This window comes from Lactuca serriola, chromosome 3 (genome assembly GCF_051521515.1).
Source record: "Lactuca serriola cultivar US96UC23 chromosome 3, Lser_US96UC23_V15, whole genome shotgun sequence".
Lineage (NCBI taxonomy): Eukaryota > Viridiplantae > Streptophyta > Magnoliopsida > Asterales > Asteraceae > Lactuca > Lactuca serriola.
In genome coordinates this window covers 35,332,028-35,359,541 of record NC_136410.1, presented here as the reverse complement: position 1 = coordinate 35,359,541, position 27,514 = coordinate 35,332,028, and the positions used below count along the sequence as shown (strand labels likewise).

The following is a 27,514-nucleotide window of genomic DNA, read 5'->3' as shown; positions in this document are numbered from 1 at the left end:
CTAAAAACCCATCAACATCGTGAGTTGGATTTTTCGGTGAAATTTCCTTCTTTTAATCTCCAATCCTCCAAAGTTCCAATGCTTGTTAATTCTAGTCCATATTCTTCAAGAGTGTTCCGATTGGCTGCAGAGTGCAATTCAATTCAATAAGTACCAAATATCTTTGCAAATAACCAAAATATTAAATAAAATGTATTAAGATACTGCCTAAAAATATGTATAAATATGGCAATATCAGATGCGCTCGAGATCTACTGTATCTTAGTGAAAATCTGAAGGTTTTGGTGACTCTCTACAGCAGATCTGAAGAAAAAGTGGTGGGTCGCAAGAGCAAATATGTCGTGGAAGGAGGACACGACGACGACGGTGATGGTTCGCCACAACAGTGGATCCAGATTTGAAATTCCTACGACGGATGTAAGCGTTATCGCTGGTGGTAAGAGATTGCGACATGGAGGTGTCGTCGGCGGCGATGTTACCAGTGGTGAGGCGGCAGTCAACGGTGGTGGATGTGGTGGTGTTCATCAGAAATGGTTGAAGGAGGTGAGAAGATATTTGTTTTGTTCTTGAAAAATAATGAATAAATGGTATCAGATCTAACATATGTAATATGTTTTTCTTAAAAAGACCATTATGTCCTTATTGTTTTTTTTTATCATTTATAAAAACTAAAAAAAAATCAAAATACTTGAAAATACATAAATAACCTTAATTATTAATTAAAATGATTGTTTTTTTAGTTTTTTTGAACCATTATTGATTCTCATGCAAATAATTTGCGAAAACGCGAAAACAAGAAAAACCTATGAAATTGTGTCACCTCAACATTATATTTTGGAAAATAATTCATCCAAACTTTGAAATACATGATGATAATTGATGATTGATGATAAATTGTTTCATATTAGCAAAGTATGATTTTTAACATTTTTATTATGAAAACATGAATTTAAAAATGATTAAGGACGTGAAAAAATATAATTATCAAAACCGTCTTTAAATCTATGTTACCATAACACCATCCAATGTAAACTTACTATCGTTAATTATTTCTAATAAATTTATTTTTTTATAGTACATGTGTTTGATTTTCATAAGATAAAATATGTTTTCGCGGGATATTTATATTTTCGCATGAACCTACTTATATATATATATATATATATATATATATATATATATATATATAAAGAGAGAGAGAGAGAGAGAGAGAGAGAGGAAGAATCATTTGAGAACCTATAGTTTTCGGAGAACCCGAGAACTAAAGGTGGAACGTTAGATTGAATTATTTAATGGCTTGGATTGATCATGACATTTTTGTAAATATAAATGGATGCAATGACATTTTAGGTTTTTATCAACATACCATGAGGGTAAATATGGAACTAAAAATAATTAAACCAAAAATATATAAAAAAAATAAAAAAACAATTCACAATTAATGAAATATCCATAGTCTCTCTCTCTCTCTCTCTCTTTCTCTCTCTCTCTCTCTCTCTCTCTCTCTCTCTCTCTCTCTCTCGCTTGCTCATCTCCTTTTTCTCTCGTTCTTCAGTGCTTCCTCCATTAACTTTCTCTCTATGCCTTTAACGACCACCTCCCCTTGCCTTCTACCGACCACCCCTAGAGGTCAACGATCACCACCTACACCGACTTACCACTATCTTCATCTTCAACTGCCACTACAATGACCTGATATCAACGCTCTCTCTCCATCGTTCCCCGAGAAACTCCACCATTTGGAATCATCTTCATCTCCGATGAGCGAGATCTCTTCTTCCGTCCTTTTATCATCAAATCGCCTCCAAAGTGTGTCACCTCCTCGCTCTAGTTCTTCCTCTTCGTCTCTTTCTCGCCTTTAGATCTGGATCCACAATCGATCCATATTTCGTAGTCGTTATCATCAATCGACATGGAATCCAAAATCCTCCAATGATCTAGGCTTAATTGTCGTTGATCATCAACAATTCATGCTTAATTGTTGTATGAATCGATTGTGGTTTGCTTACAAATCTATTTTACCGTTGAGTTCTCTCCATCCTTATATCTCTTTTGTTGCACATCAACCTGTAAGTATTTATTTGCACTTGCATTTGATTTCCAATTTCTGTTTGAACCTACATCGATTTAATATCCGTTATCTTCAATGGAAACCCTAGTTTCTCAATCATGCCCTATACTTCCACCTCCTAATCAATGCACATGATGCCACCAACTCCACCACCTGATTCCACAAAAGAACTCAGAATGAATCTTAAAGACCTTCAAGCAACACCTGGCGGCAGTGACAATGGTGGTGGTGGTGGTTCTGTAAAGAAAAGAGGAGCAGGAGCCACAATGAGTGCTTCTCCAAAACAACCAAGAGCTAAGAAACCAAAGAAAGCAGCTTCTATACCAAAAAAAACAGGGAATCAAGGTCAAAATCAATCAAGAGGAATATGGATGTGTTGATAAATGGTCAAAATCAATCAAGAGGAATATGGATTCCAATACCTGTTTGTTCATGTACAGGGGTCTCACAATAATGTTACAGATGGGGTGCAGGTGGGTGGCAATCAGATTGTTGCACCACCACCATATCCATGTATCCACTACCAGTGAGCACAAAACACAGGGTGCTAGAATTGTAGGGAGGAAGATGAGTCAAGGGGTATTCAAGACAGCGTTGGAGAAACTTGGATCTAAAAGCTATAACTTTGCTAATGCAATTAACCTAAGGGCACATTGGGCAAAACATGGCACAAACAGGTTTGTCACTATCAGGTAAACTGAAAACTGAAACGCTTGTTTGGTTTTCTAACTTGTATATATATGTCTGTGGCCCTTTGCAGAGGTTAAAATGATAATTTGTACGTCTCTTAATCCATGAATTTTCGAGTCAGGAATCATGATACCCGGTTTCTCGGAGCAATTAGACATTTGAGGTTTTACCATAACATTGTTTCAAATTATACTGCCAGTTTCTTGGCTCTTATTAATGGTAGAATTTATAGTTCTTTTATGCTCTTACTTGTTTTTGCAGTTTTTTTTAACAATTATTGTGTCAATTCTCACCACAATTTACATAACGCATAATCTTCTTATGTCAATGCAGGTGTGGGGAAGTTTAATTACAAGAGACATTCATGTTTATTTGTTGAATGGCTTGATTGATTCACTATATCCATCTAATATAGTGTAGCAAATCCAGAAAAAGATTTTGGACAAATAAAATATTATAAATACTTTGACGTTACTTTTATTATATTTATTTAATTGAGAAAAAATAGTATAATTTATCTTTATAATATAAAGCAAGTTGATTTCCCAATATCTATAAACTTAAATATCCTATTATTAACTTGTTTTGTTTTCTATTTCTTTTTGGAGATGTGTGAAGTAATTATAAAGCATCAAAATAATATAATTAATTTCTTTAAACTCTTATTACTTACAAGTATTTTTTAACAATTATTGTGAGACATGATATTTTGACACATGAAAAAGTCCAAAATACCCCAATTTCACTTGAGCCTTTGATTTGACTAATTGGAAATTCAAACACACAAAAGAACCCACAACTTCCACCTCTTTGGAGACACCCTCCACCTTGTGTTATAATACAAGAGTTTGATATAGTGTGAAATATCATTGTCTAGAGGCATGACCAAGGCGACCTCATGTAGACATAGTTTATGAAGAAAAAATAAAATGGTTTATTTCCGGATCCTATACAACAATGTCCATCAAACTTTTGACAATAATTACCAAACTAGGTGTGTTGTTGCCTTTCCTGATCAACAAGGTTTCTTAGTATGTCTTTTATCATATTATTTCTTCTATTTTAATAAAACAAATATATTTGTAAACTAAAATAATGTTTAATTTTGGTTTATAGGTGGGATCCATTGAAGGAAGGTAGGTGTGCATCATCTTGATGAATAACAAAGTAGTAAAAATTTCACATTTAAATGCCATAGAGAAATTATGTTAATGGTTTATAATTGGCCTGCTGAACAGGTACTCTACTTTTAAATAAATGATATGATTCTTTTTTTTTTTTTAAATTATTCGATATAGATATATTAGTGCTTGTGTTCAAATTTCAAAACCTTTTTGCAAATTTTGTAGGTTGATATGTTTGTTGTTAAAGATGGAAGCAAAATAATGGGTCTTGGTGATCTAGGAGTTTAGGGTATTGGAATTGCAATTGGGAAGTTGGATTTATATATGTTGCTGCAACTGGAATAAATCCTCAGAGAGTAATGTTTGCACATTATCCATCTATATATATATATATATATATATATATATATATATATATATATATATATCTAAAATTTCTGACTTGTAAACATATATCTTTTTCCTTCTTTTCATTGTAATAGGTTCTTCTATCATGATTGATGTCGAAACCAACAATGACAACCTTCTAGAAAATCCCTTGTGTAACTTTGTTTCTTCTCTTATTGATTTTTTTTCAAACCTTATTAAGTCAATTACATGTGATTCACATGTAAATCACATATGAATCACATGTGATACATATGTAATTCACATATGAATTACATGTGATTCACATATGAGTTACAAGTGATTCACATGTAAATCACATGTAGATCACATGTTATTCACATATGAATCACATGTGATTCACATGTAAATCACATGTAGATCACATGTTATTCACATATGAATCATATGTAATTCATATATGAATTAGATTTGATTCACATGTAATTCAATATGAATTACATGTGATTCACATGTAAATCACATACGAATTACATGTGATTCACATGTAAATCACATATTAATTACATTTGATTCACATGTAAATCACATATGTATTATATGTGATTCACATGTAAATCACATGTAATTCACATATTAATCACATGTAATGCACAAGTGAATCGCATATCAATTACATGTGATTCACATGTAAATCACAAGTGAATTACATGTAAATCACAAGTGAATCACATATGAATTACGTCTATATGCACACATGCATTTTGTGTAAGTGTTCTTCGTTAATTATTTTTTAAAATTTTCTTATGAATTTCACATTTAAATCTTAAAAGATACAATCACATGTGAATATCACATTATATAATCACATGTGAATCTTACATGATATATACATGTGCGTGTTCTTGCATTAATCAATTTTTTTTTTATTTTCCTATAGATTTTGAAGAATTTTTGGAAAATATTGAAGAGGTGAAAAGTGATAAATTAAAGAAAATATGGAAATCTTGATATGAAGAAATGATAACACTTTGAATCTTTGTATTTTTTTTATATTTTATTTTGTATTGAATAAAATACCTGTATTATGTTTATAGATTGACTAATAAAAATGAGATTTTTTATAATTTATTTACGAATATTATAATATAAGAAATATGCATATATGCATTTGAAAAAATATGCATATATGCACCTAAAACGTTGATTTTTTGTTAAAAAATGCAGTTTTGAAAAAAATTGCACTTTTTTTATAAAAATCATAGGGTTTTTTTTTTATTTGAAAAAAATGCAGTTTTTATGAAAAAAAATGCATTCTTTTTTTGAAAAAAAAAAGATACAGTTTTTTAAAAAATATTTTTTTCATTTTTTTTAAATTCATGTTTTTAAAAAAAAAATTAAAAGATCTCAATTTTTTAAAAAAATCGAAAATTATTTTTTTTTTAAAATAAATCCGAAATTTTGAGTTATTTTGTTAATTTTTAGACATTTTTATTAATATATTAAATAACACAAAAAATTAAAAATTAAATGAGATTGGTAAGATGACGACTATGTCCTTAACGAATTACTTTTGATCCAACGCTCAGATTTTAGTTCTCGGGATTCTCAGGAAATTTTAAGTTCTCAACCGATGTCAACCCTATATATATATATATATATATATATATATATATATATATATATATATATATATATATATATATATATATATATATATATAAGACATAGGGTTAACCTCCAAAGTTATTATTTTTTTATATATATGGTGATGTGTTTAGATTTGATGTTAATTTTTTTTGGAACGCACAAATGATGTTAATTATATAGTTAAATAAACGAAAGGCACTTGCATGCTTTTTTCCAAATGAAGCTAAAAACGATGTGATGGGAGATGCCAATATGAGGGGAAGGCCTCAAACCACACCTCACGTCAAATTCCCCTTTTCCTTTTTCCTTTTCCTTTTTCACCTTTGCCTTTTCCTCAACCATGACATCATCTACAATCCTTCAAATAACTGATTAGAAAGCAAAGCAAATTATATGCTATATGAAATCTATTTTCTTTCTCATTATATATATATATAAATATAAAACTTTTGGCGTAGCGGTAAAGAGCGATTCTTTCAACTAAAAAGTCATGGGTTCAAGTCTCATTAGGATAGTTTGTAAGTATTGATACAAAATTCAAATAAGGTTATATTTTGAAATAGTAATTTTGACTTTTTTTATAACAAACTTTTATATTTACATATTTTCCCTTCAATTAATTCAGAAATAATAGTTTTAATCCTTAATTATTATAAAGTTATATCATTGGTATTTTGTAAGTTGTGATTTTGATTCCTTATTAAATTTTAAATTATATTTTTCGTCCCTTACATGATTTGTTTTTATAGTATTCATTTTTATTAATATTATTTTTTACTAATTATATTACTTTTTATTAATTGTCTTGTAGTATTTGATGAGATTAAAACAACTATTAATCTATGAAGATCGATTAGATCTTGAACAAGTATATGAATATGAAACAGTAAAAACGCAATAATAAGAACAAAACAGCTTGAATCAAACGTGTCGAATGATTAAATAAAATCCTTAGAAGAGCTCGATTAAGAACATCAACTGTAAAGGATTAGAAGATTACAAGAACGATTAACTTGAAATATTGTACTCTGTATGAATCGCTATATCGATAATCTCAGCAATCTTAACCTAATATACATGCAAGCATTAACTTAAATACTATACATAAAAGGCTCTCGGTTGGACAGACCCAAACCGGAGAATACAAGGCTAATACTAACGAGCCCAAAAGACGCAACATTAAATAAAACTTCAGCTCTACAATCTCCCCCTTTGCGTCAATTTGGAGCGAGGCCTTCACTTCTTACTTGGGCCGGCAGCTGAAGCTGGTACTTTCTTCTTCACGGTGCTAAACAGACACTTGGTTATGGAGAGGATGGTCTGTCTAAACCGGATGTACCAATTGATCATATCATTGAAGTACTTGATGTCATCAGCCGAATTGTCCTTACACCGCTTGATGATTGATAAGACGTGTTCCAAGCAAGCTGTGGTGTAAAGGTGCTTGTCAGCTAAAGCGAAGAGACATTTCTGTCCTTCGGCTCTGGTGAACATCACTGAGTTTCGCCTCGGATCTATCTTACCCATTTGCATTGTGTTTAGATCACTGGCCGATCCCACTGGTGCTACTTTCGGTTTCTTTTTGAAAACAGTGGCGACCTCCTGATCCATTTGGGCAACCTCCATGATGTAGCAGGCCAACATCCTTTTGACATGGTCTATAATGGGACCATATTCAGATTCATTTGTCAGCAGGATATTATACAAGACTATCCAGTCATGAGGATTCAGATTCGGTAGATCCGCCAGGGTGATGATGTGAGCAGTTCTTGCAGATCCACGAATAAGCTTGAACTTTACATTCGTGAATCTCCCCACGGCAAAAGGCTTCAGCACTCGAACATTAACAATCTTCTGGGCGCTCCATGTAAGGTATTGAGGGCGAGCGGCCTCCAGGTAGAAGTCAATAAGCTCCCTGTCAAGCTCATCGTTCGGATGCGGGACTTCAAAAATGTTAGAGAAGGCGTGGAAGATGAACGCCTTTCGAGTCAGCGGCATATCAAACTGCGAATCGATAGTGTTGTTACAGTCGAAAGATATCACCGGCTCGAGCCATAATATGCTTGGAGTTTCTATGGCCTCTTTTATCATACGATCCCTGGTCCAGGCAGGGAAGAGCAACTTTCGGCTCTCAAGGAGATCGTGGGCTTCTTTTTGCTTTCGTTCGGCTTCTTCAGCCTCACGCGCCACACGACTGGCATCGTCTTCAGCATTGCGACTGTTCTTCCTTTTTAACATGTCGGCAATGGTCTCCCTGTCTTCATCTTCATCTCCTCCCTCAGCTATATTTTTGCCCTTGTTCTTCACACCCGAACCCGAGGCATGACCAGTTGGGGGTGGTTCGGTTGTGTGAGTAGCTTTGGAGGAAGGAGGTGGTTTCGATCCTTTCTTCTCATCTCCCCCTTGTTTCGGAATGGACACGAAACTCGGTAGGCCTTCAATTTTGCTTAAAAGGTCCATGGCCGGGGAGAGCTTTTCAGCGAGGGTACGCCTCACCGAATGGTTCAGGATGGGGTCATGTGCTTCCAGGATGTTTGATAATGCTGCGTGGACATCCGAAACACACGATTTGATTACCTCCTGTTCGGATCGAAGAGCTTCCAGTTGTTCTTGAGAGTTGGAAAGCTGCGTGCTCTTGACCTTAAGGGCGGTAGTCTTACTCGCCAAGACGTCCATCGGTGAATTTTCTGCCGCAAGATCCTCTTGTAGCTTTGCCAGGCGGGCATCGATGGAGGCACGGAGTGCCGAGTTGTCATCGCTAAGATGTTGTCTGAGAGTAGCGAATGATGACAGCTCCGTCGAGACAAACTTGGCCAATTGTTGAACAACTAGTTCCAGAGTTGTCTTAGTGGTGGCGGCGCTCTCCTGCAAGGACTTCAGCAGGATGGAAGCGTCGTTAAATAGTTTATCGACTTTTTCGGTCGCTGCCTCACAGGCTCGGGTGGAGGCGTCTATAGCAGCAGTTGCTGAGGCCACGGAATCATGTTGAGCCCTGGAGAAGGCGTCAATGATCTTCTGAAGGGCAGCTTCAGACAAAGATGACTGCTGGTTTGAAGAGGAGGCGAGAAGTTGATCAATCTTCTCGTTAAGCTCGCGAAGATGCTTCTTTGTCACTGGAGCATCATCCTCCTCATCACTCTGAACTTGAAACGAACTATAGTAGACCGAATCGAAGTTCATGTGATCACCACCAAGGTATTGATCACCGCCATCGGAGGCGTCTTCCGGAGATTGAGGTGGTGGTGAAGCTGGGGGTGTTATGGGTTTGGTTGGTTCGGGTTGAGTGGGTGGGGGGTTAGTTTCGGGTGGTGGTGGTGTATGGGTTTCAGTTTGTGGAGGTTCGGTTACAGGAGGGGTTTCGGTAACTGGTGGTGTTTCGGTTGATGTGGTGAATATGGGTGGAGGTATTGGGAATGAGGTTGGGGGAATAGTGGGGTTTATGGTGGGAATGGAAATAGGAATTGAGGGTGGAGGTGAAGGAACTGGGGATGAATGAAGTTCCATCTCTGGGTTGGGGACCGAGGTGGTGTGTTGCCTCGTTGAGGAGATTCGTCTCCTTGTGATCCTTCAGAGTCCGAACTCCCACCTTCGGATTCGCTTGAAGAGGAGGGAATAACGAGCTTTCGCTTCGGTTGGGTCATCCTCCTTTTCGGCTGTGGGGATGAAGCAGCCTTCGGTTGTTTTCGCTTCTTGGGAGAAGGTCCCTTTGGTGCTTTGGACACTTGCTTCCCCTTCTCTGCCTTTTTGCCCCTGGCCACCGGTTTATCGGCATCATGAATCGATCGCAGCATGTCCGGTGTCAGTTCCCTCGGACCAGTTGGCCTAAACTCCTTGATCGTCCTGATCAGTCTGCTATCGGCTGGCACATCGGCATACATCGACTCCGGGATAGAGCCAATGAATGAAAATTTGGAAGCATCGGAAACGATGATCTTCTTGGTATGAAACGTACCAATAGATGACATCGATGCGCCGTCAGCAGTTGGAACATTGTACTTGTCCATGGCCCATCTTGTGATCAAGATCCAGAACCGGGCCAGCGACACCTCAGAGTGTCGGGAAGAAGAAGATAGGCTCTGAATCAGCTGTTGCCATAGGACAAACCCATAGTCCAGGTTTATCCCGTTGTACACCCCATACATTATTGAAAGGAAAAGACGACTTGTACCGTCAGATCCTGAGCTCCTCTCTGACAGACCCTTAAAAAGGACTGTAAATAAGCCATTCCACAGTGGCGGTAAGCAAGACTTTTTGAACTTGGGAACGGAGGAGAGAACTTCTGTATATCCCATGTTGTAAAACATGCTAAACAGCATTCCAACCGGAATCGTCTCCGGGTGAACTCGCGATGGATCAGCAGCAAACCCTAACATAGTGCAGAAACGGGGGCGAGAAATTGAAGTCTTGTGTTCTCCCACTTCAAAGAATACCCGGTCGACGGCCTTGTCGTAGTAAGCCGTCGCATAGACCTGAGATAAGGCCACCATTGGCACCGTTTCAATTCTTGACAGTGCAGGAGCAAGCTTGGAGTACTTGAGGCATTCTATGACCGGCGACATGTAGGAATCATACGCCAGTGGGTTCAGATCAATGACTAGGCATTGTTGGGGTCGGATGGGAAGAATCTGAGAAGTTGCATGAACAGAAGAAGATTCAACCATTGTTGCAGGTTTGGAGAAGAAGATGACCGTGAGAGTGTTTGGAAGTATTTTTGCTTTGGAAATTATGGAGGCAGTAAAGAGGTAAAAGGTGGTGTTGAAGGCTTTTTATAGTGGGTGATAGGAGAGAGAAAAATCGTTTCAAATCTCTTATGGAAATACGAAACGGGTTTTTGAGTGACTGATTGGTGACAGTTGGGACGTGCGATGATCACGTAGGAGAGAGAGTGTCAGTTTCCTAGGATTACGCCGCCCAATAAGCGCCGGTTCAGAGAGAGGAACCGTTTCCATTTCCACACGCGCCTTTAATGCCAGATTGATGACGCTTCAATATCGCACACGCGTCCTTAAGTGTCAGAAAAAGCGTGGCCGTTTCAAATTCACGCGCCCTCCTTTTTACCGTCGTTTGAATTTCTATCCATTTAACTCCCGCTGAGTCAGCAACTTTTTGTCTTTTCCCCTTTCAAACGGTTGTTTTCAATTAATGACCCACGTGGCTAATTTTTGACCACAACTTCATTAGTAACCATCCAGTAATAATCCAGCCTGTAAATTAATTAGTAACGGAATTTTGGAAAATCTTGGATTTTCGTGCAAAGAGTGTAAAAGAAAAAGAAATAAAGCAACTCTTTTTAGGATAATCTGTGATGTCAATAACGACACGAAACTGATGATCCCGGGCACGAATCTCTTCCTTCAAGGTCAAGAGAGACCTCAAAGTGTTAGTGTGGAATCCCGTTGAATTACGATCAAACATTTATTAATAAATGTCGAAAGGCCTCTTTTAATAAGGCTAATTAAGGGTGGTTTCGCTTTGATTCAACAATTCAATTCTTGATATAAGAACGAAGGTGAACAAAGTACTTGTGAGACCGGTGTAGTCTGTTGAACAAGTAGGTTGGAGTTGATTATGGTCTGACTTTGATTAATATGAAATCTTATATGAAAATTTAAAACTGGATCCCTTGGGAAGAAATGTTATGGTGTGTAACAATTTCATGGGAATCGCTCAAAAAGAAAAAATTGAGATTTCATGAGGGTACATTCGTCAATTCATTGGTGAAATCTTGATTAAATTAATTGGTCACCGTTAATTCGTTGGTGTTGGATCTTGGGTTTCACTTAACTCGTAGTGGCACGAAACTAAGATCATAAACACAGATGTTGTGTAACCATAAACCTCAGTGGTAGTTCCTGAGAGTCTCAAGGGTTACGTTGATGAAACGAATGTGATGGAGAAGAATAATGGTGATGGTGTAAGAAAACATAGTACCTCTGCTGCGAACATAAGGACCAAGCAGGAAACTCTTAACGCATGTGAGAAAAGAGTGAGGTAGCTCACGATTAGAATAAATATGTTAGCCTTATTGGGAAGACAAGGTTTGTGTATACCAGGTCATGAAGGCTATTATTCAAAATCTTATGAGGCTTGGGACACATACAGCAGCATGTTTTTAGGGACACTTAAGAAAGTCATCAAATATATTCCCATAAACAAATGAGCATACGAAAAAAAAATATTTTTGGATTTTTGATATTTAAAAAAAAAGAAAAAAAATAAAAAAAAGATAAAAAAAATAAGACTTAAAAAAATATAAAAGAGTGAAAAGAAAAAAATACGATTTAAAAAAAACTTTGGAAAAAATTGAAAAACCGAACCCGAACGTTCGGTTGGTTTCGGTTGGGAAAGAGTTGAAAAACCGAACCCGAGCGTTCGGTTGGTTTCGGTTCAGGAAAATTTTGAAAAACCGAACCCGAACCTTCGGTTGGTTTCGGTTCCACAAAATTTTGAGAAACTAAGGAATTTAGCTATACAAGATATAAATACTTTTAACATAAAGAAAAACAAAATAGTACAAGCAATATACAACATAGAAAAACTACCTTTGAAGTAATGAGCGAGTCAGATGAATGAACCGAACCCGAACGTTCGGTTGGTTTCGCTTCTTACGTTTGAGTTTGAGAGGTAGTGTGAGGTACTGACTCTGATTCCATCATACCTAGCCATTGTAATATTTTATTGAATGATGCTTCTGTAAGAGCTTTGGTAAAGACGTCAGCCAGTTGATCAGTGGTTCTTACGAAGTGAACTTCGACATTTCCATCTTCCACATGATCTTTGATGAAGTGATACCTCAGTGCTATGTGTTTGGTCTTACAGTGTTGCACTGGGTTATGACAGATCCTAATTGCACTTTCAGAGTCACAATATAGTGAGATCTTCTTCATATTGAGTCCATAGTCTCGAAGTTGACTCTGGATCCAAATCACTTGGGATGTGCAGGATGCAGCGGCAATGTATTCCGCTTCGGCAGTAGACAGCGACACACACGTTTGTTTCTTGGATTGCCAGCTGACCAACTTCCCATCAAGAAATTGACAGCCACCAGTTGTGCTTTTACGGTCGAGTCCACATCCTCCAAGGTCAGCATCAGAATAGGCTTGAACGAAGAAGCCTGAATTGGATGGATACCAAAGACCTAAGGAGGTGGTTCGCTTGAGATAGCGTAGGATGTTCTTTACTGCCAGCATGTGAGGTTCGCGTGGGTTAGCCTGAAATCGAGCACAATAACACACAGAAAACATGATATCAGGCCTGCTAGCAGTTAAATACATCAGTGAGCCTATCATTTGACGATAGAGCGTGATATCGACAGCCGGTTTATCTAGTGAAGGGGTAAGCTTGGTGCTGAATGCCATTGGGACTTTTACTTTTGAGTCTCCCATCATTCCAAACTTCGCTAGGAGAGTCTTCGTGTAAGCTTCCTGATTGATAAAGATGCCTTCGGGTCCCTGTCTTATGTTTAAACCAAGGAAAAAGTTAATAGGACCCATTGAGCTCATTTCAAACTTAGTCTCCATCAGCTTTCTGAATTCAGCTCTTAAGCTGGGATTCGTGGAGCCAAAGATGATGTCATCGACATAAATTTGAACTATCATAAGGTGGTTACCTTCCTTTTTGCGAAAGAAGGTTGGGTCAACCGAACCTTGTTTGAACTTAGACATCTTTAAAAATTTTGTAAGCGTTTCATACCAGGCTCTCGGAGCTTGTTTGAGGCCGTACACAGCTTTATCCAGAATATAGCAATGATTTGGATACTTTTCGTTCACGAACCCAGGAGGTTGCTCCACATACACAGTTTCTTCGAGTTCTCCATTGAGAAATGCACACTTGACGTCCATTTGGAAAACCTCAAAGTTTTTGTGAGCAGCATAGGCCAGAAATATTCGAACAGATTCTAGCCTAGCTACTGGAGCGAACGTCTCTTCATAATCAATCCCTTCCTCCTGACAGTATCCTTTGACCACCAGACGAGCCTTGTTCCTTATGACATTACCTTCCTTATCCATTTTGTTTCTAAAAACCCATTTAAGACCAACAACCGAAGCATCTGGAGGAGTTGGAATGAGGCGCCAGACTTTGTTCCTTTCAAACTCGTTCAGTTCGTCTTGCATTGCTTGAACCCAATCAGAGTGATCGAGGGCAGTGTTCACTGTCTTCGGTTCAACTTTTGATACGAATGAGTTAAACATACAAAACTCAACCTTTGAAAATAAGGATGTCTGTTTTGCCTTCAGTTGAGATCGGGTCAGAACCTTTTCAGATACATCACCAACTACTTGAGAGATAGGATGATCTCTGGTCCATTTGATAAGAGGAGGGTAATTCGGATCGAAGGTTGGATCTAGTTCAGCGTTGATCATCTCTTCTGGCTCAGATTGACTATCGTAATCAAGCGTCATATCATCATGCTCCCCCTCAATTGATGAGTCTTGAGAAACATGAGTTTCAGGGGTTTCTTGTGGTGCTGGACTTTCAGGCGTTGAAGCACCTTCGTTTGGAGGGGCATCTTCGGTTGGAGAGGCACCTTCGGTTGGTGAAGGACCTTCGGTTGAAGTAGTAGAGCTTGGCTCCCCCTAGACTTGTGAGCTTGGCTCCCCCTCGACAAGAGAACTTGGCTCCCCCTCGACTGAAGCATTGTTGGATGGAGATTCATCAGTGGGCGATTCTCCTTCATGCATTCTTCTTGCAGCATCTTCGACAATCTGCTTCATATGATCAACTTTATTGTCAGCTGCATTTGCTTCTGAGAGAGAAGCTTTTTCCGGTTCGTCAAAGAGTTCCATAAATTTCTCGTATAAATTGGCGATCGAGACTGTGACTTGGCCAGTTTGAGGAAAGATTTCCCCGACAGTGTCTTCTATGGCCTGCAGCTTCTTGACATAGCTATCGTCGAAGGTCACATAGTATGTCTCTTCAATCCTTCTTGAACGTTTGTTTAGGACCCTATACGCCTTGGATGTGAGTGAGTAACCCAGAAAGATTCCCTCGTCGGCTTTGACATCAAACTTGTTGCGGTGTTCTTTAGAGTTGAAGATGAAACACCTTGAGCCAAATACATGGAAAAATTTCACATTGGGCTTTCTGTTGTTTATAATCTCATATGGTGTGAGCGTGAATCGCTTGTTGAGATAGGACCTGTTCTGTGTATAACAAGCAGCAGAAATAGCGTCAGCCCAAAAATAAAGAGGTAAGGATGCGAAACTTAGCATAGTTCGGGCAGCTTCACACAAGGATCGGTTTCGTCTTTCGACTATTCCATTCTGTTGTGGTGTGTAGGGAGCTGAGAAATTATGACTAATTCCCTTTTCTGCAAGAAACTCTTCAAACTCCCTGTTCTTGAATTCAAGACCATTGTCGCTCCTGATGTTTCGAACGACCTTCTTGAGCTGGACTTCAATTTGCTTGATAAACACTTTCAGCTTTTGAGTCGCTTCAGATTTGAGCTTTAGAAAGAACACCCATGTAAATCGTGAAAAGTCATCAACGATAACAAGAATATACTTGCTACCACCGATGCTTTCGATAGATGAGGGACCACACAAATCGATATGAAGCAATTCGAGTGGTTCAACAACTTTTGTGTTGATTACAGATGGGTGACTTTGACGACTTTGCTTTCCCATTTCGCATGCAGCACACAAATGCTCTCTGTCGAACTTGAGCAATGGAAGACCCCTGACATGACCTCCAGTGACAAGTCGGTTGATATCTTTGAAATTGAGATGCGAGAGTCTTCGGTGCCACAACCAGCTTTCGTCGGATTGAGCCTTTGATAACAGACATATGGTTGGGTTTCCTTTGATGGGTTTCATGTTCAGAGGAAACATTTCACCCTTTCGCTCTGACTTTAGAATCACTTTCTTTGTCTTTTTCTCTATGATTTCAGAACCTTCATCATCGAATGAGACTTTGAGACCTGTACCTCCAACGAGTTGAGATACACTGATGAGGTTGTGTTGGAGTCCTTCCACATAAGCCACCTTCCTTATTGTAAAGTCACCATTCGTTATCATCCCGTATCCCTTTATGGTGCCGAAAGAGTTATTTCCAAACTTAACGTTGCCACCATTTGCAAGAGATCTGTATTCCCTGAGCTCCTCTTTCCTCCCTGTCATGTGACGCGAGCAGCCACTATCGATGTACCATTCTTCGTCAAACTGCTCGTCACTTATAACCTGCAAAAATTAAGCAGATTTAGGAACCCAAAGTTTCTTGGGTCCATGTGAGCTTTTCATGGGAACGGGAATAGTAAGAGAGACGTCAACTAGATATGTTCGTTTTATTAGAGTTGTTTCATCTTTCTTTTTAATGGTAAAGACTTTTATTTTGTTAGAATTGGATGTGTTCGTTTTGGACTCTGGTTTGGATTCATCGACCTTCTGCTTTCCCTTCTGTTCAGCTGATGAACGAGGTTTTTGAGGAGAAGCGGGATTAGCTTTAGAGCAAGATGGAGATGAATTTGTGGAAGTAGAAGAATTAGAAGAACGAGAAGAGTTAGAATGAGAGGTTTTGGATGGAGAGGACTTCCTGGCTGATGACTCTGGGTGACCCTTTTGCTTGTGATCATTGGAGGGACTAACCTTCGAGTCTTGTTCTCTTTTGACTTTAGAGCCGAACCTCTGTGTTCGGTTGGAGTTGTTCTTGGAACCGAACCTTTGGTTTCGGTTGAAGTCCTTTTCAGAACCGAACCTTTGGTTTTGGTTGAAGTCCTTTTCAGAACCGAACCTTTGCCTTCGGTTAGTATCTTCTTTTGAACCGCACATTGGCTTTCGGTTAGTATTTTCTTGTGAACCGAACCTTGGCTTTCGGTTTTTGGAACTTTCAGGCTTTCTTACAGGATTGTTTTCATACTTCAGATTCTTGTCTTGGTGTGAGTAGTATGCATTCTGGGAGTGCCAGAATTGTTTCCTTTCAGAAAGGTTTTTCCTGTATCTTTGGTTCCTTTCTATCTTCTTATCCCTCATTTGCTTAGGTTAATGATGAACGTTCGCTTTCGTTTTTGTTGTCTCCTTGGCTGGTTCCTTTTGAACTTCAGGAGTTTTACTTTGAGCCGAAGGAGCAGAGGGAATATCCGAAGAAGATTCAGTTTGCACTGAGGGAGTAGAAGGAATGTCCGAAGAGGTTTCACTTTGAGCAGAGGGAGTGGAAGGAATGTCTTCTTTTGCTGATCTCCCATCCTCCTGAGGAATATCTTTTGTACCACTAGTGCTTGGTTCACTGAAATTGTCAGGCTTATTCAAGGGTTCAGGTATGTATCTCCCTTTTCTCATCCAGGAGGTTCTTTCAGATAGCCCAACAGTTTCGTTTCCATTATCTATTGGAGCTTCCCAGAAGTACTCATCACAGCCATCAGCATTGTCTTCGTTTACAATATCTGTGAACTCAGCCGTTTGATGTTCGGTTACTCCTGTCACTTTGTATACTTGATTCGGAGTGGTCCTGACCTTTTGATACACAACAGCTTTTTCTACCAATTTCGGGGACTTTTGTTTGGACAATCTAGCGAACTCCACAAAATTTTCAGAAATTAGGTTTTTGTGGTTTTCAGTTTCGCTTTTAACAAATTCTGAGCAGTCAACCGTATCCTCTACAGAAATTTCACTCATGTTATCGTCTTCGTTAAGCTCAGATGCATTTTCAACATCGATTTTATTTTCTGAGCTTACGTTGGCGTTTAGAGAGTCAAATTTTTGCATAGTTTCGGTTCTCAGTTTAAGTCTGTCATTTTCGTCCAAAAGATTTTTGAGCATGTCCTTGTGGTCTTTGGATTTGATGAAGGACTCGATTTTGTCCAGTCCATACATGTAGGTCGGATTGACATCATCAGACGATATCACACTCTCACAATTGTAGGCTTCGGCATCGATTTCATCCTCCTTAAATTCTAGGAAGGGCAAAATCATGCGATGGATCTTTTGGCCTATCTCACAATCCAAGTGAAGTTGAGTAATATTGGAATATAAACGTTTAGCTATTAAACAAAAAACATTTCGTTGTTTTAACAATTTCAAATTGTCTCTCTGCAAATAAATGTTTTCGTCTTTAACTTTAACTAATTCCGACTCTTTTAACTCAATCCACATTCGCCGCTCCTCACTCTTCGACGCCGCCCTGCTTAATTGATCAGTCAGGTTAGAATTGGTGACTCGAGTTTGAGTTAGGCTACTATCTAAATGAGAAATTCTTGTATTAATATTTTTTAGTTTTTTCTCGTATGAGGATGGTGGTACTTTAGATGAAATAAAAACAGATTGTACCTTCTTTATCAGTTCATCGAGCTCATTGAACTGCTGGCTGAGTGGTTTGGCCGTAAAGCACATATCCTCCTGTACCTTCGGTCCGTCGCTTCCACCATCGGTGTTGTATCCCCTCATTTGTGATACGTCAGTCACCATGAAGCATTTTCCTCCACTGCTTTCCTCCTTAGCCACATACGCCTTTCCATGGGTAGGCTTCCTCACTTCTTCATCTTCTGAGTCAGTAGACCAAACTTCTGTGCTACCGAACTCATCGTCATTAACCGAACCCTGCACAATAAGAGCATTAATAGAAGGGTTAGCGGTAGACTTCTTTTTTCTTAGCTCATCCAATCTCTTCTGCAGCATGCCTTCCTCATCATTTCCATCGTCCTTTTCAGCCATCTTCTTAAGAACACAGTCCTTAGCATAGTGGTTCTTGTCACCACAGTAGAAACAGCTTACTCCGGAATCGCCATCTGCCTTCGGTTCCTTCTTGGGTTCCTCAGCCTTCGGTTCATTGTTCACTTTTTCAGAGCTGTAACTCCCCTGCCAGTTTCGGTTTTTGTTGCTGGGGAATCTCTTCTTTATGAACCTCTTAGGATTGGATACCATCATGGCATAATCCTCAGTTGTGAGGTCATATTCTTCCAAGTTGAGCTCTTCATCCTCCATCACAGCTTTACTTTTAGATAGGAGGGCCAACGAACCAAGACTAGAAACAACGTTCTTCTCTTGAACCACAATCTTCTCTTGCGACTTTAAATTACCCACCAGTTTCGCCAAAGAGTATGATTTAAACTGTTCATGGGCTTTGACTGTGGAAACAACTGCTCTCCATTCAGATCTCAGTCCGTTCAAGAAAGTAACCTTTTGTTCGATGAGCTTCCTTTCAATGTCGTGTTTGATCATCTTGCTGAGAAGATGATTGAAGCGATCAAACGTCTGGGTCACCGTTTCTTCGGCCCCTTGCCTGAATTCTCCAATCTCAGATAGAAGCAAGGTTTGGATAGAATGTTCAAGATCTTCGTCTGTGGAATACAGTTCGCGAAGTCTGTCCCGTACTTCCTTTGCCGTAGTACATGAGCTGACCAGTCTGAATGTGTCGGACTGAAGGGCGAATCTGATCAACCTTAGAGCTTTAATATTGCACTGGAATTTGTCTTTTTCATCTTGTGCAATATCCTTCACGTCCTTAAGCAGATCGTTGTACTCTTTTTGCGTCTTAATGATTCTGGATGTAGCAGAATGAGAAAACGGTCCATTGATGATGGCTTCCCAGATGAGATAACAATTGTCCTCCGATCCAATCACGTAATCTTCAAAATGATGCGCCCATACTTCATAGTCATGGGTGTATAAGATTGGAATCTTTGTCGTCGAACCGATGTTGTTGGAAATATTAATAGGGTTTGATTGCGTTGCGTCCATTATGATCGTAAAAACCTGTTCAAAGATCAGACTTGTAATAAAGCAGATTAGGGCAAAATAATAAATATTAAGATACGTCAATTAAGATGACGGCTCAATAAATATCAATGATTGCGGAAAACCCTAATGGAAATCTTTTTCACAGAAAAGATGTGTATCGATTACACAGCCTCCTTCTCTGATACCAATTGATGAGATTAAAACAACTATTAATCTATGAAGATCGATTAGATCTTGAACAAGTATATGAATATGAAACAGTAAAAACGCAATAATAAGAACAAAACAACTTGAATCAAACGTGTCGAATGATTAAATAAAATCCTTAGAAGAGCTCGATTAAGAACATCAACTGTAAAGGATTAGAAGATTACAAGAACGATTAACTTGAAATATTGTACTCTGTATGAATCGCTATATCGATAATCTCAGCAATCTTAACCTAATATGCATCCAAGCATTAACTTAAATACTATACATAAAAGGCTCTCGGTTGGACAGGCCCAAACCGGAGAATACAAGGCTAATACTAACGAGCCCAAAAGACGCAACATTAAATAAAACTTCAGCTCTACAGTATTCTACCAAATATGATATATTTCAAATTTTATTTTTGCCCGTTTCTTCTCTACATAATTGTTAAGATAGAAACTTTATTTTTATACTTTGTGGTACAATTTGCAAAAGCTTATCTTCAAACCTCTAATTTTTTAGCACCCTATTTATGTTTTTTTTTAAATGATAAATGATTAACCAACGTTTGAATGGAATTACAATTGTTCAGTTGTTTGATTTGGCTCATGATCGTTACATAAAACAACATAAATTAGCATTATTGTGGTAGGATATAACATTGTAGTTTGAAATTTTTTGGGCTATGGTTGAAAGTTGTTGGATTAGTGTCTAAGTCCATAACTATTTTGGTATGTACTTGACCCGATGGTGCATGGTTCTTTTGGGTTGCCTTCACCAAAGCAACTTGATAGGATGAATTACGGAGAGAGAAGATTAATTATGATTTATTAATATATTATGAGAATAATATATTAAAGGATAAATCATATTGTTTAATTAATATTAGTGAAGAATTAATTGATAATTAATTTTGTGGCTAAAAGAGATTAATTAAACTTAAGGGACTGGAACTGTAATTATAAGATAATTGCATTTGGGCTATGGATTACCTTGGAATAATAGGTTGGACGAATTCTATGGGGAAACCCATTAGAAATCGTCCAAGGATGATTCTAAAAGGGTCCATGGACTGCTTAGGGCTTAAGCAGTCAAATTAGGGTTTCCTAGTTGAAAACCCTAATAGCCTACATGTATATATAGTACCCTTAAGCCCCAAAAACATGGCTAAGAGTTCCACTAGGGTTTCCACACGTTTTGGGCAGCCTCCTCTCTCCTTATTCTTCATCCTCTTGCTCTTGGTGTTTGTGAACCATTAGAGGAGTGACACTTGTGACTCTAAGCTTTCTAAAGTCATTACAAGGAGGATTTGAGATTGTTGTTGCTACATAACAATCAAGGTAAGATCTAAAAACCCTTTCACATGTTAATATGATTAATTGTATGCTAGAACTTGGGTTTAAAGTCTTGGATGAATTGTATGTACAACAGAGAAACCTAGATCCAAGCATTAGGGTTGCATGAGCACATAGGATGCTCTTATGGCTAAAACACATCAGTGGTATCAGAGCCTAGTTGGTTTCTATTGTATTGATGCCTAGTACATTCATTCATGTTGCAAGATCGAGTTTTTGGCCATCTACCTGACAAACTCGTCGAGTTCCAATGTGGACTCGTCGAGTAGGGTGAACTCGGCGAGTCCAGAAGGGGACTCGGCAAGTTTAGCTATCAGACATGCGGATTTTCGGGATTTTTACCTATTTTAACTTAGGATAATTGCCATAATTGTTTAAAATTAATAAAATTTGAATTTTATTGAATCCTTATGATTATCTTTGTCAAAATAAAAGATTTTGGTCATCTAATTAGATAATTGTTACCTTATTTGATAAATGTTAAATTATTTGAATTATTTGATCATTATCTTGCAAGAATTTGAACTAGATCTAATTAGATAACCACCAATTAATTGTTAATTGCCTTATTTGAATTATGTGATCTAGAATATTCTTCATAAAGTTTGGAAAAATTTCAAATTAATCCCTTTAGGTTTTATAGTTTAAATTTGAACTTAAAAGTTTTTGTTTTGAAATTTAAATAAGTTAAACCCTAATGTTTTGAAATGTTTCAAAACTTTCCCTCAAGTTTTGGAATTTAAAAGTTGATAAATAGTTTAATTTAGAAATGTTAAATTCTAAATCCCTAGTATTGTTTTGAAAAGTTCAACTCACACCCTTATGGTTTTATTAATTAATTAAAGTGTATAATTAAGAGAGATTTAATAAATCCATAAAAGTTTTGGTTTACAATTTAATTAAATTAAAAGTATAATTATTAAGTTTGACCACCTAGTATTTTAAAAGTGTAAAATACACCCTATACTATATATAACATTAAAAGTCTAATATATATGTATGAGTAAAAGTCAGTCTTACCGTTAGTAGGCCTCATTCACGAAGCTGGTCTATAAGGGGTGTTTAAGGAAATTGCTTATAAAATGGCGATTGAATGGGTATCCACTCTTACCCACCGCACTCTTGACTAGTGGAGGGTCGTTTGCCGAACGGGTAGGATAGGACATAAACCTTCCATTATAAGTATAATGAAGTATAAAAGTAACTAAACGCTTTTACAAATTCCCAATCTTAGTTACTTTAGGAAAAAGTGAATTGATGCAATTCCATGAAATTACACTTTGTGCGCTTGCGAAGACGTTAGTGGAGCGTGTGTGGTTAACCGACACACTACATGGTTCTAAGCAAAGGTAGCAAAGGGTGACTCAATGTTTGTCATAGTTCGGTGGAGCGTGTGTGGTTAACCGACACATCGAATAGATGACTGTAACATGCGGGGGCACCATGTAAGTTTGCATGGTTATTCACACCCACTTTGTGATCCTCGGTATCCAGTCACAAACTAGAGGGGCATATCGAGATTTAAACATGCCATTGAAAAGTTCAATGAATCTCAAAAGATCTAGGAATTTTCAATAGATTTAAAACTTAATTTTTTTGTTTTTCGTTTTTCATGGTGGAAATTAGTGAATCGTCATTCACTTACCTTCAAATATTCTGCAACTAGATTACGGCATCCCTTTTCTAGGTTGTAGAGTATTGTGTTGGGTCCTAGCCTTAATATCTCATTTGGGTGATTTATTAAGGACTCAATCAATCAACTAACTTGAATTTAATTTTTCTCCCGTTTTGTAGATGTCAAAGTATGACAACTATGGTCTTCCTAAATCCCGTGAAACAAACTTTTCGCATGAAGATGATATTTCACGATTCGATCGAGGAACATGAGATCATGCTTCACCTCCTCCACCTCCTCCTATTATTCTCCCTAACCCACAAGTTCAAAAGATTGAAAAGTTCAAACTCACTCAAGCCCTTTTGGCAAGTAAACATGAAGAAGGAAAGTCAGTGTATGCACACATCCTAGAGATGAAGTCACACATTGATAGCTTAAGAATGTTAGGATCTATTGACTGTGAGGAGCTGGCTGTTGACTGGTTTCTTTAGTCACTTCCTGACTCATATAGTGAGTTCGTAAGAGAGTACTATATGATGAACCACAACGTAACCCTCATTGATCTCACCTATATGCTTATTGCTGCTGAATCAGCAATGACTTGGCGCACTGGAAAAGCAAAGTTGATTGGTGGATCCGTCTTCTGGACCTCTATGGATATAGGCAATGGCAACGAAAGGCATGCCATGATCGAAAAGTTTGATCATAAGAGAAAGGCAAAGTCAGAAGTAGTTCCGTGTGCTATTCCAAAGAAGTCAATTTGCTTTTATTGCCAAGAGAAGGGGCATTGGAGACGAAGCTGCCCTATTTACCTAAGAGATCTAAGAGATGGGAGAGTCAAAATGTATGGCTCTGCTTTAGGTAAAATCCATTAACTAACTCTTTTAAGTTCCTATTCTAGATTCTTAATACATGATGTGATAAGATTACATTTCGATGTCTTGTAGGATCGAAGAAAAGAGAGGAATCTTAAGAGAATAAGTGAGCGGAAGCTAATCGTGAAGAAATGGATTTCGATCGCATTACTTGAAGATTAGAATCTTGAGCTACTACTTGGAGTTAGAATAAGATTGCTAAGAAATATTTATTAACATAGTTTTTCAATTAAATTGCATTGTAAGGACAAATTTTTTTCCGCAATAAAATAAATTTTGATTTTATATTATTTATTTATCCTTGTAATGGCGTGTATGAAAAATTGATGTTTGTAAGTTTCTACTATTAGCAATAATGGATTTGATTCTTAATTATGTTATTTGTGGAAAGGTCAAGAATTTACCAAATGGGGAAAGTTTCTCATCGCCCAAGTTTCAATTGGACAGAAACTTGGAATCATACAACTTGGTTGCATGATGAATGAGAAATTTCATATTTGGAAATTAGACTAATTCATTGACAAAGTGTCAAGTGAAGGACTAGGAGATCGAGTACACAAGGTTGTATGTTGATCAAGTCCACCACAAGAGTGACAAAGATATTCGTCATGATTTACTAAAGGTTTAGTAAATATGATTATACTTATGAGATTAAGTGTAATTCCGAGTTGATTGAAAGAGTTTAAATCAATAGCAGAACGAATAAGAAGAATCAAGTAGGCAAAAAGATAAAAGTTACTCTGTTCTAAGAAGAAGGGAGAGTACCTTTTATTATGTTTTATGATAGGTCTTAATGATTAAGAACCATATCTCAATTGATCCTCTAAGTGAGTCTTAGTGCAATTGTATGTCTGAAAAGAGGAATCAAGAATTGAAGAAATGGTTAAATCAAGAAGTCAATCATACTTCGTTCCAAAAACAAGTCTTAGAGTTAAGATTGTAAATTGAGTGACAAGTCTTAAGAAGGTTTATAACATTCATCAAATGTGGAATTTGGAAAAGGTTTTCTTATTCTTGCACATTTGAAATTGGAAAGTTGTGATGTCTTGGATAAGACGAAGACCAACTAGGACCAATTTTGTGAAATGTTTAGTCTTGATAAAAGCTACACTAACTCTTGAATATTTGTTTATCGAGAAATGTTTATTAACAAGAGAATCTTATATGTCAAGGAGTCAGTGGGAGTCTTAATGGTCTTGAAAAGTTTCAAGAACTAATCAAGAATAAACCTTATCAATCATCACTATCAAACGACTTGAGGTTTACAACCTATCGTGTTGAAACTATCTTGTTTCTGTGCCGTTCCAAATTGAGTTAATTATGCATGTGAGTTGTATGAGTTCTCATTTGAATGCATAAAAGGTAAGGACCTTGATCAATGAAAAGTACATTGATAAGAAAGGATGAGCTGTTTAACTACTTGGAAGACATGGTGGGCAGCAGCGTTACCATAAGGCAAGAAATCAAGATTGAGAAGGTTCGGTCCATATGAGTTTGGGTTTGTCACAAACTTTGGTTTTGACAAATTCGCATGGATAGGAACACATACACCATTAAAATCTAAGTGTCATAAGATTCCCTCCTTCATGAAAATGATTGTGAGGAAATGCTTTCACTAAGAGAGATTTTAAGAAGATATTGATTGTGAAAATTGTATTCTCGAATTTGATTATGGTTACGGTATCCCTTTCCATAATTAGAATTGTGAGATTTGGCAATTAGTCTGAATTGTTTAAGACACACATATGAGCTATCTAAGGCAAATATGTATAAATTAAGAAGCTTTGATAAAAGATTATCAAAGCATTAGGTATTAAAAATATAAACTTAAGAAATTCAATAGGTATTGTTTTCTGGAAGTTTAGTTGTTTTCTGAATACATGTCAAAGCTAGTGGGAGCATAAGTGTTATGCTTATATGACAATAATCATCATGATAGTGGGAACATAAATGTTGTGCTTGTATGATTATTAAGGCAAGTATTGCAAGTTAGCAATATTAATTATAGAAAACAAGAGTTATACTTTGCAAAGTCGTAAGCGTTAAATAGTTGTTTTTCTATAATTAAGGGAGAGAATATTATGCTTCATTTCAAATCTAAAGGCTTAGGTTGTGGAATGTTAATAAATTTAGTCAAGGATACATAGTGTGTTCTCAAATTTCGACTATGATTATGGCATAGTTCGAATTGTGAGAACATGGTACATAAAATATTATGGCAGAAGATTGATAAAGTATCAGATCTTTATGTAAGACATTATGCATCGTGTCCCATACGCTTCGGGTATAGGATCGATTGCAAATGCTATAATATTTGACCATTCTAAAATTTTCCAAATGTCTAGCACATTTTGAGGGAAAAGGAGAAGAATCGGTTTTGACTAAAATAATTAAACAACTATCAAAGGACGATCCAAAGCTCGTTGAGGATTGGTCGATTGTGAGTAGTTGGAAGTATGGTATTGGATGGACCATATCGACATTATTATGAACAGATAAGATTCTATTAAGTATGATTTGTCATATGGCAAATATGGAAGTGTTTCCATATTGGGAGTTGGATATTGAGAATCTATATTAGAAACTTTTATGTAAGAAGGATGTTCAAAGGAATGTACTTTGAGTGAGAGACATCATATCTATAGAATTGTTTCTGATAGAGATTAGCCAAGTCTTGATGACTTTGAGCTATGACTTTACGAAAGAATCATTGCATAAAATGTTAGAATCTAGCATAAGTAATAAGAATTTGACATTCTTATACTTATGATAAGGATTGGGAGTTGTGAAATGAGTATGATTGGAAATGTGTTCATTTGATCTATTTCACAAAGTAAGGACCGTAGGTAAACATTGTGTGCATGCTGAGAGCATGGGACAAGTGTAGTAATAATTCAAGTAAGAAGTTGATTACCCGAAACAACAAATAATGAGTAATCAATATGGTGATTAAATAAAATGTTTATTTATACCCAGAGTTTGGGCCATATGGGATTAGTATTATTCTTGTGTTTCACTTTGCATGTTTTGACTTACTGAATAATTAAATTGGTTCAGAACAATCAAATTATTCGAACAGACCATAGTCATTCATATGTTGGAAGTAGGTATGAATGAAGACTGTCGTGAATTGGTGTGTGGATTGTCTAAAGTGTATTAGACATAAGCAAATGTTTGTTGCAACGTTCATGAGTGCTTATGAATATGAGTTTGAGCATTGGATTAAACCCACGGTCACTTGGATCACTTCATGTATTTTATCATGAGTGATTGGTGAGACGATAATATCTTACATTCTTGAAACTGAGATGTGTGAGTTGTATCTTGCGAGTCGGTTACACATTGATAATATGTAAACGCACCAGTAACTTGGTGTTATAAAACATCTTATTGTGTGTGATTCGGTGAGTGAGTGCAAGTAAGCGTTGAATCAAAGTTTATCCGTTCCTTTTATCCAAAGTAGGATGAAAGCGATATCTGTGGGCCCCTCGATGATTTAGTGATGACACCTAAGCGCTTGGCCAAGCCGGGACTAATTTGATGTGTTCAATTGTAGTCTATTGTCGGTCGTCATAAATCAGAAATCGAGAAACAACACATAGACAGAGAGAATGATTTAAATCCATGTCTCAGTCTATACGATATCTAGAATGGAGGAATATATGATCCCTTATCTAAAGGACGCGTATCTGATAAGATCAGAGTTGACAACGGCTTTTGAAAGCTACGATTGCAGATCAGGATCTTAAGTCATACGCGGAATAGTTATTAGACTTATCCAAGTGGGAGAGACTGTTGGATTAGTGTTTAAGTCCATAACTATTTTGGTATGTACTTGACCCGATGGTGCATGGTCCTTTTGGGTTGTCTTCACCAAAGCAACTTGATAGGATGACTTATGGAGAGAGAAGATTAATTATGATT

The 27,514-nt window shown here is 37.2% G+C and overlaps 1 pseudogene; it reads left to right on the top strand.

Moving 5' to 3' along the window:
* Window positions 1–336: 336 nt before the first annotated feature.
* On the top strand, window positions 337–2,767 carry LOC145095133 (uncharacterized; annotated as a pseudogene).
* Window positions 2,768–27,514: the final 24,747 nt, after the last annotated feature.